The 16,530-nt window shown below is 49.8% G+C and overlaps 1 non-coding gene across 1 annotated transcript; it reads right to left on the minus strand.

The window, feature by feature from the left end:
- Positions 1 to 8,272: 8,272 nt before the first annotated feature.
- Trnal-uaa (transfer RNA leucine (anticodon UAA)) lies at positions 8,273 to 8,356 on the minus strand. The gene has a single exon. It is a non-coding gene; the product is annotated as a tRNA-Leu (tRNA).
- Between the last annotated feature and the right edge of the window lie 8,174 nt (positions 8,357 to 16,530).

Raw genomic sequence — 16,530 nt, forward strand, 5'->3', positions numbered from 1 at the left:
AACAAATATGAAGTAGTAAGAGGAATGTGGAAAGGAGTAATGGTTCCGGGTCTCACGTTTGCGAATGCTGTACTCTGCTTAGAATCAGACGTCCTATCAGGCCTTGAAGTAAACCAGAGAACGGTAGGACGTTTGGCCTTAGGCGCGCATGGAAAAACAACTAACGAAGCAGTTCAGGAAGATATGGGCTGGGCGTCGTTTGAAGTTAGAGAAGCTCAGAGTAAAATATGCTTTGAGATGAGGTTGAGGGCAATGGATCAACGAAGGTGGGCAGCTAAGGTTTTTAGGTACCTATACTTGAAAAGCGTGGACACACAGTGGTTAAGAAAGACTAGAAGGCTAACGATGAAATACGGAAAGAACAGTGGAGAATCCAAAACAGCCAAGGCAACCAAAAAAGAGGCAAGGCAGATTGAAACGAATAAATGGAGGGAAAAAATGGAAGCTAAAACGTCGTTAGAGATGCACAGGGCTGAGAAATTGAACATCAGAAAGGAAACTTTCTACGATAATTCCCAGGGCAGTGCTTTGCTTTTTGAGGGGGTATGCGTGGTCTGCGTATACCCACGCATACCCCACAAAATGATGGGGTATGCGTGGTCTGCGGAAAAGAAACAGAAACTATGCGGCACATAGTGTTAGAATGTGAGGGTATCCATCCAAATCTACATGAAGGGAATATTGGGCTTCCAGAAGCCCTAGGATTTAAGGGTATCACAGGGGAAGTTAACTTCAAGGCTGTCGAGGGGACGAAAAGAAGATTAGAATGCTGGTGGACGAAGAGCAGAGAGGGGAATATTGCCTAGGACAGTTACCACCTGTAACAGGGCAAAAAAAAAAGTATTTCGTGCCTAATAAGCTTTAGTGCCTGCCCTAAGCAGCGCTAGTATTAAACCAAGAGTGTAAAACATGGTTATATTAGTCCTTTTTGAAAAGATGACTTGTCATCACCCCGCTTCAAAGGGGAAACCAATAGCAATCATCATCATCATCGGTGTATAGCGTTTTCAGTAAAGTAAAAGGCTTTATCGCGCTCTTTAATCAGCCCCAAGAAATGCTTTTCATCAATTCATGTGTGTATATTGATCTAACTGACTTCTAGGGGCCCGGCATATAGCGTTTCAAGTGGGGTCATATGGATAAAGCCAACATTAAAAGCTGGGTGTGTTGCGGCGCAGTTTCCGCATTTATCAAACAGTTGCGACTAAATTAAGGAAGAAATTTTCCTATTTTCGTAACTTTTAAAGGAGTACTGACACCAAATTTCAAAGCTCAGATAACTATGTAGAAAGCTTCCTTTGTATATGGAGATACCCCATGGGAAGTTTAAACCGTAACCGTTCAGTAGAACATATTTTAAATCAATTTTAATCTTTGCGCGCAAGAAAAAGCTCATCCGCACCATCGAGCAAGCTCATGACGTCATCCGCGTTTCGACCCGAACGGCCGACGTCAGGGCTCCCGTGACCTATCGAAGCGGCCGCGGTGCTGTTGGCGCGTGCTTTTCCGTCTTGTGCACTACGTCACAGTTTCTGGGACTGATGTCACGTGCGATTACGTCCGGTCGGGCCGTTCTGGCGCGTGCGCAAGCGCCCAGACCGGCATAGGTTGTGGTGCGGCGAGAACAGTGACGTCAAGTACGCCTTCCCGTCAAGTACGCCTTCCTCGGTGTTCGCTTCACCGAAACCGAAACTGACACAAATAAACGGTGTTGTAAGTGATTATTTATGCTGCGTTCGACCATCTAATGTGCCCTTCTATGATTAGTGGGCTCGTAGTCACTTATATAGCCGCGAAAAAAACGTAACACAAACATTTCGTGCCAGTACTCCTTTAAAGACGATAGACTTTCGTGCGCTACTTGAACGCGAAAATTTTGGTCTGTCTGTCTGTCTGTCTGTCTGTCTGTCTGTCTGTCTGTCTGTCTGTCTGTCTGTCTGTCTGTCTGTCTGTCCCTCGATTCAGCCAGCCACCCGGCCAAAGTGAAACAAATGCTGCACAATAGGTTTATATACCCACAGGCGCGCGGGAGGTGTAGACGATGCACCCGGACCCCAGAGTCATCAGCGGCCAAGCTCCACAGGTCCTGCCTGGCCGCATCGACAGGGACGCCCGCTCCATACTCCTCCCCTCCGCATGCGGTTCGATTCCTGCAACGTGGCGGCCCGCTTGCACCGACAAGGCCGCCGGTCGTCACCCACTTGTGCTGACTGCCCAGGGCGGGAAGCATTCCAACTTGTCCTGGCCTTCCTCGAAGAGACCAACCTCATACAATGGCTGTAGCCCAATGCCTGCCGGCCAGCCTTACGCACTCCTTCTCTCTTTCTTTTTCTCTCTCCCTCTTTCTCAGTCCCCATTTATTCTCACATATCTCTTTTCATTCCCCTTCTCCCCTTCCCTCAGACTGGGTTGTATGCTGGTGAACTCCCCAGCACTCACTCACTCACTCACTCACTCACTCACTCACTCACTCACACTCACTCACTCACTCACATACCCACAGCCAAACATAACGGCTAGGACCGGTGGTAATGTTCATACTTTCAACATTATTTAACCAAAACAAAACATCACGCTTATCTGAGGCAACAAATCAATAAATAAGGGATGTGCGTAGTACTTTCTTTATTAAAAATACACGTATGGTTGATTTAATGAAAGATACGCCCACAAACTTACGAAAGCGGTCGGCCGCGGTTTCCCTAGCGGAATTTTACAAAGTCAAACGGCAGCAGTTACTAAAGCTTCCACTATAAGGTTTTCACCTTCCGCTTGGACTGCCCGTGGAGCAAGTAGGGTGCCTCAATTCACGCGCGTATCCGGCGTACGGCAGCGCTGACATCGAGGTATTCGACGTGTAGCAATGGAACGCGGTAAATTTAAATTGACTTGAGCGAACCGCTAGAGTGTTTTTTTACCTTGGGAAGAGCGAGACGGGCGAGGAATGGCATGAGAGGTGAGCGGAAAAGAGAAGGGAGGCATTTACTTGGCAGGGGCGCCAGACGACCATCGTTTTTCGTCGACATTTGCAACGAAGTGAGCAGATACGCGGCCAATTTTTTTATATATATACAGCGCATGGCTTACTCCTTTCGACTGAAGTTCGCACTTCCCGACAATAGCAGTCTTGTTTTTGACAATACAGCATTCGGGGAAAGTTCTGCGAATGTTAGTGCTGAAGAGCGAACTTAAATTAGAAAAATAACACTTTCAGGGATCGCACCAACACACCATCACTACGAAGAGGATTAATTCCGGCTGCTTCCGCTTGGTCCAGCTTGTCCCATGTTCCGAAGGGTGCCAGGGAAAAGTTACCACTGAACAATGATAGATGTCAAGCTCGGTTGGGAACACTAACTTATAGAACCAATTTCCGCATCCGGTCGTGCGTTGGTAGGACACTTTGGTTCTTTACGCGAATGCGTACCAGTGGAACGCGATGTTATGCGCCTATTTAGCGAGCTAGTGTTTAATTTTTCCTAAGTGCTGCCTTTTAAGGCATAATATTTGACTCAGCTGTGGCCATCAAGGATTGTGGCAGCCCTCGTGATGATTTTGAATAGGGCGACGGTGCCTCGAAATATAGCCAAAGAAATACTCTCACGACAGCTTCAAACGAGACATTCCGCTGCGTACGGGGGGCCGGCTGGTGCGCCGAGCGGGCAAAGCACTGCGCTACACTGCGGCAGCAACGAGACGCGTGTGCGCTGTCCCGCCTGGCGGCACACTGTCTGGCGTTCGGCGGACCGTTGTGCGCGCGGTCAGCGGAGGTGGCGAGGCGACAGTAAATCCTCCCGCGCCAACAGCGGCAGCAGGGCAGTTCTTCTCGCTCCTCGGCAGTGAGCGGAGGAGTTAAAGAGTGGCGACAGCGGGGCTCGCGGGGGGCGGCGCTGCAGGGGCGGGCGATGTCCACTTCCGAGGTCAGCCCGCGGCCAGGCGTAATTACGGCGCCGATCGCGCTTAACTTGCCATCCACGACTCGGGCAATTTATTTCTCCCCCCCCCGCACTGCGCATCCGGCCGGAGCGCACGCTTGATTTAATTAATTGAGACGCGCTTTTTCGTCTCACGGCGAGCGGGCGGCCATCGTTCAGTCGGCGAACCTGTTGCCCGCTCCCCCGCCGCTGCAGCGCAAACACGGCCTTACCACGCTGCGCGCGAATCAAAGCGCCCACAAATGGCCGCTTTTTGCGCTGGCCGGGAGAAAAATCGTGGGCCTGGTCGCACTGGTCGCGGCGCATACGTCTTCGCAGCAGCGTGGCTGCGGCCGACGAGCTCATGAATAGACGAAGAGCGCGCTCGGGTCGCCGTGTCGTGGCGCCGAGGGCCCCCGCTCAGAACTGGTGAACCACGTCTCCATGTACCTTCGGAGCCTGGTGGATTGCCATAATTCGCAATCGAGCCGCTGGCTATGCTACCCTGCTATATATACAGTTCGTCCGACTGATGGAGTAAAACGCGATTTCCCGGACAATGCCCGTCGCGCGTTACTCCCGTGCCGAGGAGCTTTCCTGCCACTTCCGGGGATAGCTGAAAGGTGGGATGCTCAGTTATAGAGCGCCCCCGTTTACTTTTTCCCATGATGATAGCGCGGCAAGCGGTGGGAATGAGTCAGCATTCGTTTTTCTTGTCTCCGCTTTACCGCACATCGTAAAAGTAAAGTTGGTATTATTATTATTATTATTATTATTATTATTATTATTATTATTATTATTATTATTATTATTATTATTATTATTATTATTATTATTATTATTATTATTATTAATGGGGACGAGTAACCTCATGTGGCCGAGGATAATGACCTCGGTGTCAATTTTGCCAGCAAGCTGGCTTCTCGTCGCATATCCGGTTAATTACTATCTCTAAGATCCCTTGGTGTTGTGTGCCGGATATCGAAAGAGTTCAAAGAACCTAATTCTCTCCTGAAGCTCTACACTACTATTTGTCCCCCGAAGCTTAAATATGCTTGTGTTGTTTGGAATAGAACGTGAAAAGTTAACAGTATATGCTTATAGACAGGGTCCAAAATAAGTTTATATCTATCTTTAACCATCGCTTCACCAGTAATAACACCTCGGGATCATCTTCTGCGTTGACGCTACCACGATTAATCTCCAGGCGGAATACGGTGAAACTCATCTACCTGTTCAAAATTATTCACGGCTCAGTGTCTTGTGCATGCAGTGGTACTAGTACAATGTGTTCCACTCAATGTGCCACGAAAGTTCACCTCAAAACACGATGCTTTTCATAATCCAAAATGTCGGCGTGGATTCCTTGTGCCCCAGTTTGTGCAACTGGTACTGTGAATACTCAGATATATTTAATGATTTCCCGACTCTCTTTCGCAAGCATGACCGTGAGCTTTTCCATTTCATTCTTGTCTTCATGATGTACGACTGACTTTTACGTTGTCATTTCGGCATGATGCACGAGCAACACAACTCTTTGTCCTTCTTTCTTATTGCTTTTTTTATTTAACCATATCTTTACACGTGAACATTCCGTTTATGCTGTTTATCTTGAGTGGAAGCCATCTTAGATTCACACCGTTTTCGTAGGGTTTACATTATCCCATCTGCATATTTCTCTTGCCAGTATGTGTACTTGTGCAATAACCGTTCACGTGACGGCGACGGTTACATTCGGTGGCACGGGCGTGCTCTCGTTCTCTCACCGCCGCTTCTCGCAGCATCGTTGTGAGACACCCCAACTCTCCCTTTGTGGCTTGGCGACCCTCGCACTCGGTTCCTTTCGCGAATGCGCGCTGCATGCTTCGGAGAGTTTTCTACTCGCTGACACGTAGACGGTTTGCCCTACCCATGGACAGCTTCGCTGTATAACGTACCTAGTTATATTGTGTGAGAATCCACGTTAGAATTCAAGTCAAGCGATCAGCCACTACAATCGCCAAGTCATGTTCCTAGGTGGTGGTTTTGGTCGGTGTCATAGAGATGTCGCGGAAAATCGGGAACTGCTGTTGATTCATATTTTTTCTGATAAACACATTATTTTTTTAGGTAAAATTATCATTGATATTGGGACAAAGCAGTTTTATTAATCAACCAAACCTGTATTTTGTCCACACAGCCTCTTTAATAGAGCCGCGCGCTTTAATGTAATGTCGTTATGCTAAAGCGCGAAGTTCTCTTTATCTTTTTACTTAGTGGTTTATATACTGAGTGGCACATGTTTGGTTACCCCCCCCTCCCCCCGTCACGACTGTCCGGTTTGCGCACCCTGTCTCTGCTGGTCAGAAAATTTGTCAGGCGGCCATATTGCTCGTGTCAGTAGCTTTCTGTTGCTTTTGAGGTGTGTAAAGTTCCTGAATTTGCACTCATTCGTATGACGACGCATACACACGTTCTTGAACAGCACTCTTCTCGGGCAATTCTTCAGTGCCTCATCTTGCCAGATTCGCGTGTTGGTCACGGCGCAAGCGCCAAGGTAAGGTACCTTTCTGGCCAGTGCTCTAAATGTCACAGACTCGAGACACCACCCACTTGCCTCCGCGGACGCGAGCGCGCAACTCTGCACGGCAGATCCGAACAGCGCAAACATGCGACAGAGGCAGGTAAAATCTGCCGCATCGCAGAAAGCCGCTCAAACCGAGGAGGAGGAGGCTGTGTTTGAGAGCGTCCGTGAACTGGCTCGCGGCCGCACACAGCCGGGGCTGCGGGGCTCAAGTGATCCCGAACGAAGCCAGACAGCAGTGACTCGGGAACAAATACTGGAGAGACGGCGTTCTTCCACTGTTTACGTTCAAGGTGGAGTGGCTCGACGCAGCGACCCCTCGCTGCCAAAGCGCGGTCCTTAGCGGGTCTCGAAAGCAGGAAAGAAATCGGCTCGTGTCTAGGGCTCCGCCGCTGTGCCCGCAGCGTCGGCCTTCCTAGAAATGGGTCTCAAGCGGCGCCAAAGAGCACCTTCGATAGGGCGTCCCCTCCTGCATGCCTGCGCCGTGAGGGGGCGCGCGAGCACCGGCCGCCGCCATAGTTGCGGGGCCCGCAGACAACGCGCACGCGCCCACGATGGGAGTGACTCAGGGGTGGAGTGGAATGAAGCGCCCGCGCCCTTTGAGCGCGTTAAATTACTCATAAAGTGCTCCAGGCAGAGCAAAATCAGTGACTTCAAAAAATTCCATCCGGATAATTAAATCATCATGCTTCTGTGTGGGTTGTTTCGGTAATCTTTTGTCTTCGGCGCATGCAAAAAAAAAAAAAAACGCACTTTGACACGGACCATGTGTATTCAGGCATTCAGTCATACGGGCATTGTTGAATTTGTCGTCATTAATGCACGGAGATAAAGTGGATTCAAGGATTCCAGACGGAAACTAGAACGTCAATACAAATCCACAAATGCTGTCCACCGTCTGCCCACTTCAGTGTTGCATCCATGAATTTGTGCATCGGGAGAAGAGCGCCAAAGGACAAGAGGGCGAAATTTGCAGCTTTCTTCGCAACAACTTTTTGTAGACCCCGTCCAGAATTCTTCTACCATTCTACCCTTGCCCCTCCCGACCACTGCAGGGGTTCACTATATCTGTGCATTTCATACATTCGAACTCCCGAACGCTAATAAGAACGTTTAACGCGACAGCGTTACTGTACTGAGTGATTTTCCGTGGGCGCCAGCCGCCCGCAGTTGCCGGGTTATTTGCCGTGCTCGTCATCAAGCGTCCGCGGAAGGACGTCGTCACCGCCAACCGCAAACCACGACGCCAGCAGCCAGGAGCGGTGCGCTCGCTTGGGGATAGAATTGGGCGCAAGCGCGACCACGGGAGTGCGGAAAGGATATGGCGTGGCTCGCTGGACGGCGGAGGCGAAAGCCAGGATACGAGCGTCGTGCCTGCGCAGTGAACTGAACGAACTAGAATGTGCCCTAATTAGAAATTACACTCTGTAAGTGGCGCCTAATTACGCTAATTAGGAAAAACATTTTCGAATCTGCCTTGGCTTCGTCACCACCAACACAGAGAGAAAGGACAGCTTTAACTAATTATTTGTGAAAAAAACAAAGCATCGATCACCGTGAAACAAAAGTCGGAACAGCTTTTGAATAGTGCAAGCTATCAGTTAAAACAAGAAGTCATTCAGCCATTCAACGCACTATTGCAACGCCAAAGCGTTTCGCCGCTTCAAGATTGCGCTAACACATTGCGTTGACCTTTTCCTCCCTTACCTCTCTCCTCCGAGTCGCACAAAGGCCTTTTCGCAAAAAAAAAAAAAGCTGCTTGTCATTGTTAAATGCAAAAAAAAAAAAACAGATATGCCAGAAGTGGGGTTCGAACCCACGCCCTCTTGCGAGGACCAGAGCTTAAATCTGGCGCCTTGGACCACTCGGCCATCCTGGCTTTTTTTTTTCTCGGCCATCCTGGCAGGAACTTTATTGATCTAACATTAAGTAGGCATGACAGTGATAATATAGGTTCATACTGAATCATTTCAAGGGAAATCTGGCGCTACAGTTAGGTCAGCCGCGCTTGCGAGCGTGGCATCGTGTAGCGCTGAAAAGCGTTCCGTTTTTACTTGGCGCAGCTTGCAAGCAATCATAAAAGTTGCCTGCGGCTGCAAAAATTGTAACATTGTTAACGGACTATTTAAAGTTATTTTATAACCATAAGAGGATAACCAAAACTTTTTTCTCGCCAATAGCTTCGTGCAATTTAAACAAGACATTTCCCCGAGGGGGAGAATGTGAAAGTGCGAATGCACGGTTGTCGGCCCGCTTGCGGCGCTTGCGCTCGGCCCCCGCAGCCCACCGCCTCGCCGCCTTCTCTTCCATCTCTTCCATCGGGTTTGTAGTATCACGTGTACACCACGCAGTTATCAAGCCGCTATAACGCCGCTGAGTCGCCAACGCACGCCGCTGACGACGTAGTTTGAATGCGTTAAAGATATAAGGCGCGTCACTAACACTGATATCACCGTCGCGTCCGTGGCTTGGTCGGTAGAGGGTCGCGCTGCGGCCGCAAAGTCCTCGGATCGAAACCTGGCGCCGGATGCTGTTTCTTTTTTAAATATAGAGGAGCACTGCGGACGCCGCCGCCGCCGGCGGTGGATGGTTTGGGGTCGCTTATAAAGTGCATTCGCACTTAAAAGTCATGTCGCAATCAAGGCCAAGCACTGTCAGCTGGTGTGGTGGCTTCCACGATGGCGCGCGACTGAAGCGGCACACTTCCCTTGCGCATATTACCAACTTTATGGCACTGATCGTACGCCTTCATAGTAAGCATGACGGGACAGCATACGGTGGCGACACCTTTAAAAAACGTGGAGGGAGGGGGGGAGGGGGGGGTGCTGCTTCCTGCTTTTCGGTATACGATATCGCTTTTCTCGCCTTCTCTTGTATGTGTGTTTGCAGGGGCAATTTTTGCCATAAAGTGCTCTTATTACGTGCCCGGGAACCTCTTCAAAACAAAAAAAAAAGCTCTTAATTTAGTTTTCCGAGGTTTATCTACCCATGCTCCCCTAGTTGTCTGCGAAAACATAGCTCAGAAAACCTGCGCAATCACTAACTAGTTCACCATAAAATAATTATAATTGAACGCTTTTTAAAGACTTAGTTGTGAGATATGAACAAATGATAATTAAAATGGAGACCGGCTGCTACAACAATGTCGCACAAGTAGAAGTGAATGAACACCTATTGCACGAAGCCGAATTGCTCCACCATTTTCATCATCATTTATTGTTTCCTTAAAGATACACTGAAGTGATTTGATTAATAGCGCAAATTGTAGCGTGGTGTCTCTGGGCCATGTTTCGACCCCTCTCGCTGCGTTTACGCGACTTTATTCAGTAGAAAACTCAATTCGAAAATGCTGCCCTCCTCCCTGCATCCTCCTTGCCGATTTCTATGACGTTTCGTGTGACGTCAAAAAAAGATGGCGTGGCTTGACTACGCCATCTGCCCGGCTCGCCGACTCTCCGACAGAATCAGTCGGCCGAGCGTTTAGGCGGCCGGCCGCCGGCGCGGGACGTCGCAATTGGTTAGTTCAGTCGAAACTAAGCCACCACATGTTTGTGTCAGGAAGAGCGTGCCTTTAGTTGTTAGTTTGTAGACTGTATCAAGCTGTAAGTCCAAGTCACTCCACACAAGCGCACATGCGACGCCTCGCTGACTGGTACGCTAGTAGAAAAATCTAAGGTCAATTGAAGGCGGAAATAAGATAATAAGGAAATAAAATCAACCGAAACTTTTAGCGTACAGCGTAAAAACATTGATTGATTGATTGTTGGGTTTAACGCGCCGACGCAACGCAGGCGATGAGACGCGCCGTAGTGGAGGGCTCCGGATTAATTTTGACCACCTGGGGATCTTTATCGTGCGCCGAAATCTCGTACACACGGGCGTCTTTGCTTTTCGCCTCCACAGCGTAAAAACAAGGTGCAGGAAGCACTTTTTTGCGCTGAGTGAACAAGAACAGAAGTCAGCAGCACGACCACACATTTGCGAACGCTTTTCCGTCTAAGAAATGCACACATGAGATATTGTGGGAATTCGGAGTACGCTTACAGCACAAGAGCTATACAAGAAATAGTAATCTAAGCTGCTTGAAATGCTCAAACTAAATAAAAATGTAAACTGGTTATACATTATATACCTTTTGAACTCTGGCAGCGATGGCTCGTGGCCGAGTGGTCTGGAGTGCAAGGTACGTTGTTTTGCAAGTCGCAAGTTTGAAACCCCGATAGTGCATGTTTTTTTATGTTGATTTTTTTTTTTTTTTGCAATGTTTTCTATACTCAATTGGCATTTTTGCGCTGTATCGTTCATTGCTCCACGAGCGAGTTCGCAGAATGCGTGCAGACTGACGCGCTAGCGACTTTTCGTTGGCATGCTGTTACCATAAGCACCGACTGCTTGCGGGCACAGTACCGAATCAGCCGACCCTTGGCCTGATGCGAACACGCTTCTTACGATACATGCATGGGCCAGGCAGGCAGGCTCCCAAGATGAGGGAAAAGCGCATTGCATTTGAGCGTCTGCAGTGACGCGGAGGACGTTCATCCACTGCGTACGCCTCGGCTAGTGATTGTTACGTGCTGGTAGCCTTATCTGACGCATTTTACAGCCGACAACATGACAGAAGCGCGGTATGCCAATTACTGAGATATCGAGAATGCCCATCCAACGATAACGTCGGATGCCAAGCATGTTGTTTCACAGAACCGAAACCGTAACTGGTTTGAATTCTAATTTTGGACATCGTCCAATCACGTAGCACCTTGTATTTACGTCACTGCGGTTAGTTGGTGCGGCCGCCGCAAACCGCGCATGGTAATTTTTCTTCTTTCAGGCTTTATAAAATAAATACCGCCTTATCACGCGGATGAACGATGAAAAGTGCGTTTATTGGAGCCAGTCTATGCAGTGCAAGAAAAAACTGGAACTTGACAAATTCACTTCAGCGCCCCTGCAGAGTATTAGCTAATGGCGGGGGCGTAGAAATACAGACATCGCGAACAATGGTCATGTAACAAAGCAACGAAAAGTAACAACTTAAAAGGACACTAAAAATACGTGTAAATCAACGAAACAAAAAACAGGATATTGCATGATTAGGTGAGGATATAGGATATAAGAGAGAGAGAGAGAGAGAGAGAGAGAGAGAGAGAGAGAGAGAGAGAGAGAGAGAGAGAGAGAGAGAGAGAGAGAGAGAGAGAGAGAGAGGGGGGGGGGGGGTCCCTTTTTTTTACAAGAAAGTTGGCTAGGAACACGTGGTGGCCGCCGGCCGAAGCCTGGCGGCGACGGTGGCGGCTCGGTCAACCAGAAGTAGCTACACTCCCGGTTGCCGGGTGCACAGCTAATCCTCCCACATCTCGATGCTGAAGATGGGGGGAGGGGAGAAGGGGTTAAGAGGACCGGCCCACATGGCGTGGGCTAGTTGTGGTCGTGGTGGAGAAACATTTATTCAAGCGAAAGAGGTTCGCGCTTGAAAGCGGGAGAAGCCCTCAGTCCAGGCCCTGGACTGAGGGCTTCTCCCTCACTCGAGTCACGGCGCGGGGGCTAAAAACGGGCGGCCCCTGCGGCGGCTGCGGTTCTGCGTGCCCGGTCCACCAACTGTCACTGGTCCTCAGGATCCGAACTGCACAGCGCGGCCTCCCACTGCTCGAGGGTGGGGGTGCGAATAAATGGGGCTGCTGGTGTGTTTTGGCAAGCCCACGTGGTGTGGTACAGTGTTGGATGTTCGCTGCAGTGTGGGCATGTTGGTGGATGGGCGTCACAGGGAGTCACAGAGGGGACAGTTGGGTGAAGGGAACTCGGAGGGATAGATCTAGTGGGGGAGGGAACGACTGGCGAGGGCATTGGTCTGAATGAGTCGCCATAGGCACTCCTGGGTGTTGGTGGGGGATGTGTGGGCAGAGGGATAGCGGCGGCGGGAGAGGCGCTAATGCTCCGTAACTTCTTGGTACGAGAGCAGTAGATCGCAAGCCCACCGAGTCCCGAGGTAGGGAGCAGCGGCGAGCCCAGCACGGCCGTGAGTTCTCGTGCTGCTTTGTGGGTCGCCTCGTTGCCTCCCACCCCAGTGTGGGTCTGGCTCACGGAGCAAGAATAAGACAGGAGGAGAAACGAGGCTTCCTAGCGTGGCCAGATAATCACAAGCGTTCGTCATAGGTTAAACTAGCGGCATCTGCCGCGGGTGAAAAAACTGCGCGGCCGCCGAGATCGGCATTTGCGCAGCCACGGTATGAATTGCGGCCGCTATCATTTCGACCGTCAAGTGCCGCTACCCTCTCCTTCGTCTTGGTTTTCATTGTGTCATTATCTGGTCGCTAGGCCGCGCTTGTCGCAATGGACCGTTCGCCTCCTATATATTTTTGCTCCGTGATCTGGGTCCAGACAATTTGGACTGGTTGGGCAGGGGAATTTTGGAAAATAATTTTGAGTGCCTTAGCCGAAATGCTACCGCGATAGAAGTTTTGAACGGCCATCTTCGAATCAGTGATTATAAAGTGTGGTTGTGGCCTCATGATAAGGGTCAGGGCTATTGCCGCCTCTTCCGCCGTTTCGGGGTAAAATGTCCGTGCGGTGAGGGAAGTGACCGGGGGAGAGATGGGGTGAGTGACTACTGCGAGAGCAAAGCCGTCCGCGTGTCGGTACTCGACAGCGTCTACGTATCTGCTGGTTATGTTAAGGTATCTTGTTTCCTGCCCCTCATTTACCATTCTGATTCGCCACATGCACAGCGAGGGCCTCTGTTCTGGCAGCCTTGGTGCCATAGGTAGCTTAAGCGGGTTAAACCACTCTTCGACATGTCGTAGACACTCGAGTCACGGCGCGGGGGCTAAAAAGAAGGTCCCCTTCCCCCCGAGTAGTCCGAGTGGCGCTGCAGGAAACAAAAATACCTTAACATAAATACCCCAGAAAGTGAAGGGGAAAATAGCCCCGCCGGTAGCGTAGTGGTCATCACACAAAACGCATATTCTGGAGGTCGTGGGTTCGGATCCAACCCGGCGGGCATGTCTTCTCCACTTTCGTTCTGTCTTACCGAAATCTTTATCTGCTTCAATGACCTACCACATTCTCCCCTTTGCTTTCCGAGGTATTCATGACTGCCAACCCTTATTTCAACATACATACATACATACATACATACATACATACATACATACATACATACATACATACATACATACATACATACATACATACATACATACATACGTGCATGCATGCATGCATACATACATACATACATACATACATACATACATACATACATACATACATACATACATTGATTTTTGGGTTTTAACGCGCCGACGCAACGCAGGCGACGAGGCGCGCCGTAGTGGAGGGCTCCGGATTAATTTTGACCATCTGGGTATCTGTAACGTGGGCCGAAATCTCGTACACACGGGCGTTTTTGCTTTTCGCCTCCATCAGAAAAGCGGCATACATACCATACATACATACATACGTACATGCATACGTAAATACGGATATACGTACATATATACATACCTATATACGTACATACATACATACATACATACATACATACATACATACATACATACATACATACATACATACATACATACATACATACATACATACATACATACATACATGCACACGCATGTGGCAGCTCGAGGCAATGAAAACGCCGAACCACAGGAACACATATATTTAAAATACAAGCAGAGAGCCTTAATACCGTTCTGGTCACGAAACTTCTCCGTCACTCTATGGGAGAGCTTGATATGGTGCCAAGAACGGCCGCTACGCGGCGCAAGCTATCTTAGGGGGGCCATCGCCCCGCAGCGCCCGGAGGAACGCACTGGCAGCGGCGGCAGCCCGAAGGCTTTGTGTGGAGGCAGCTCGCGGTATTCCTTCCACCAAAGTTTCTGCACCAGCGTCACGCGAACTTCATGTGCCAGTGCACGCGTTCAAGGTGGACGGCGTGGAATCTCGAATGCACAATGCCTTAGACATGCTGTGTGACGGGCTGCAGCTCCGGATACCGAAGGAACAAGGAAAAGGCGTCGCTCTTCTGTTTCCCAAGTAGCGCCGAACTTCGAGAGAAATGGGAGAGCTATACCGCGGTTGGAAGCTGGCGGTTTCAACTTCGAACGCAAGAACGTTCGGGTTTGCGAAAAGTATTTTGATGGTAGCGACGTTGTAAGAACCGACGAGCACATCGGGAACGGGGTGGTCGTGTCGCTTCAGCGAGAGAGACCGAGGCTTCGGACGGATGCCGTTCCAAGGATTTTTGACGGGCTCCAGGCCTACCTGACAAAGGCGAAACCGCGTTCCCGGCCAGCGATTCAGAGGCAACCAGCGAAGAGGCAGCGCGAATCGTCTAAGCGGCGTATCATTAGCCCCAAATTTAAGATTTATTGCATGCTTTAAATCATAACCGCACCCCCCCCCCCCCAGCATCAAAAAAAAAAAGTGTGATGTGGTGCCTCGGTAGTGGCAAAGTCAGCCGAGCAGCCTGACCTGGCATCAAAAGGAACTTCCAGATTAGGCTGCTGTACTTCCCTTCCGGAGGAAATCATGCGTTGTCGGCCGGTAATTAATAATGCTATAAACAGTAAACACAAGAAAACCTCAAGCGGCGGGTGAACAGTGATCAATCAAATGTTAGGCACGTGAAACTCGTGTTTAGAGCGGTCGAGAAAGCACTCGGCTGCTATAACCGGGCCGTCGAAAGTCCCCGCGTCAAGAAAGCGATCGGCGCTCACAAACGTGTGTCCAAAACAACTGCGCATTTGGGTGGAAACTCAATTGAAAGGTCAGGAATACAATTTCTGGCTGGACCATTCACTTCATTTGAATACTTGGGTAGCAGCGTGCGAGAGACCAGCCGGATATAAACCAATGTGATTGCTCCTGTACTACCCAGTCGTGTCCCATTCCGTTCACCAACCTCCCCCTATTTGCAGCACTACCAGAATAGAAAGCTCACATACCGCATAAACATAATCGCCCTTTGGCCAAGCGCAAATATAAACACGTTGTCGAGCAGATCTAGCAGTAGCTGCTCGCACCGGGAACATGGAGCATGATCATCATCTTTCAACACTTGCCAGCTATGACGTACCGCTTCGAGGCATCGTAAGTACGCATATAATTGGCCTATGAGGTAATTATTAGCACAATGCGTTATCGCGCGGTGTGAGAACACTTTAAATGCACTGCTGTTTATAAGGTAGGCCCGCACTCCCAAGCAAACTACGCGTGCGTTCCAAAGTAAACAGCTCTCATTCGTCGTCGACACTGGATCCCGTTTCGACTTATTTATCTGGTGGCATTGATGCGTTCAGAGACGTTTAAGAAAAGGTAACAGGAAGAACAGCACGCACATAATCGCGTCGAAACGTCGGCAGTAGTGCGCATACATGCCCAGCACTGGCGGCGGCTTGTGGCCCCCCTACGACGGGTGGCGCCGCTAGCGAGAGATTTTCTCCCTTATCAACCCCGGGGCGCAGTTTCGTGACCAGAAAAGCATTGAACTGACGGTCTAGCGGCAGCTATGCCTGGCCGAACGCTCATAGTTCCTGAGAGCACTGACCGCTCGCGCCACGAGGCTCGCGCAGTGAGCCTCAGAGTGGTGCTTCGTCGTCTTCGTGTTCGTCAATGCTGCTACACGTACATACGTATACATACGTAAACACGTATATACGTACATCCATTCATACGTACATACGTACATACTGTGGGATTCTACATTTCACACAATAGTTATTTCCCACCCCGCAGCCATCCGCGCTCAGCAAACATGCCTTGCGAGCGCCGGCTGCGGATGAGTCCGTTGTTTGCGGAGACAGACAAAGGCAGGAGGCGACAAGGGCAAAACACCAATGGCAGCATTTATTGCAATGTGCAAATCAAATACACTGCATACAGACTTATCGTAGGCCATAACGGTAAAATCGGGAGCGAGGCATTAAACAACACTAGAGATCGAGATGGTTCGACTCACCGATTTTCTCAGGGCGCCGCGCGTGCGAGCGTGGGTGCAGTCTCCGAGCTCGCCCGGACGCGTCCCTTTATGTCGCGTTCCCCAAGTCA

The sequence above is a fragment of the Haemaphysalis longicornis genome, unplaced genomic scaffold (genome assembly GCF_048455015.1).
Source record: "Haemaphysalis longicornis isolate Haplotype H1 unplaced genomic scaffold, Haemaphysalis longicornis Haplotype H1 scaffold_1, whole genome shotgun sequence".
NCBI classification, from domain to species: domain Eukaryota; kingdom Metazoa; phylum Arthropoda; class Arachnida; order Ixodida; family Ixodidae; genus Haemaphysalis; species Haemaphysalis longicornis.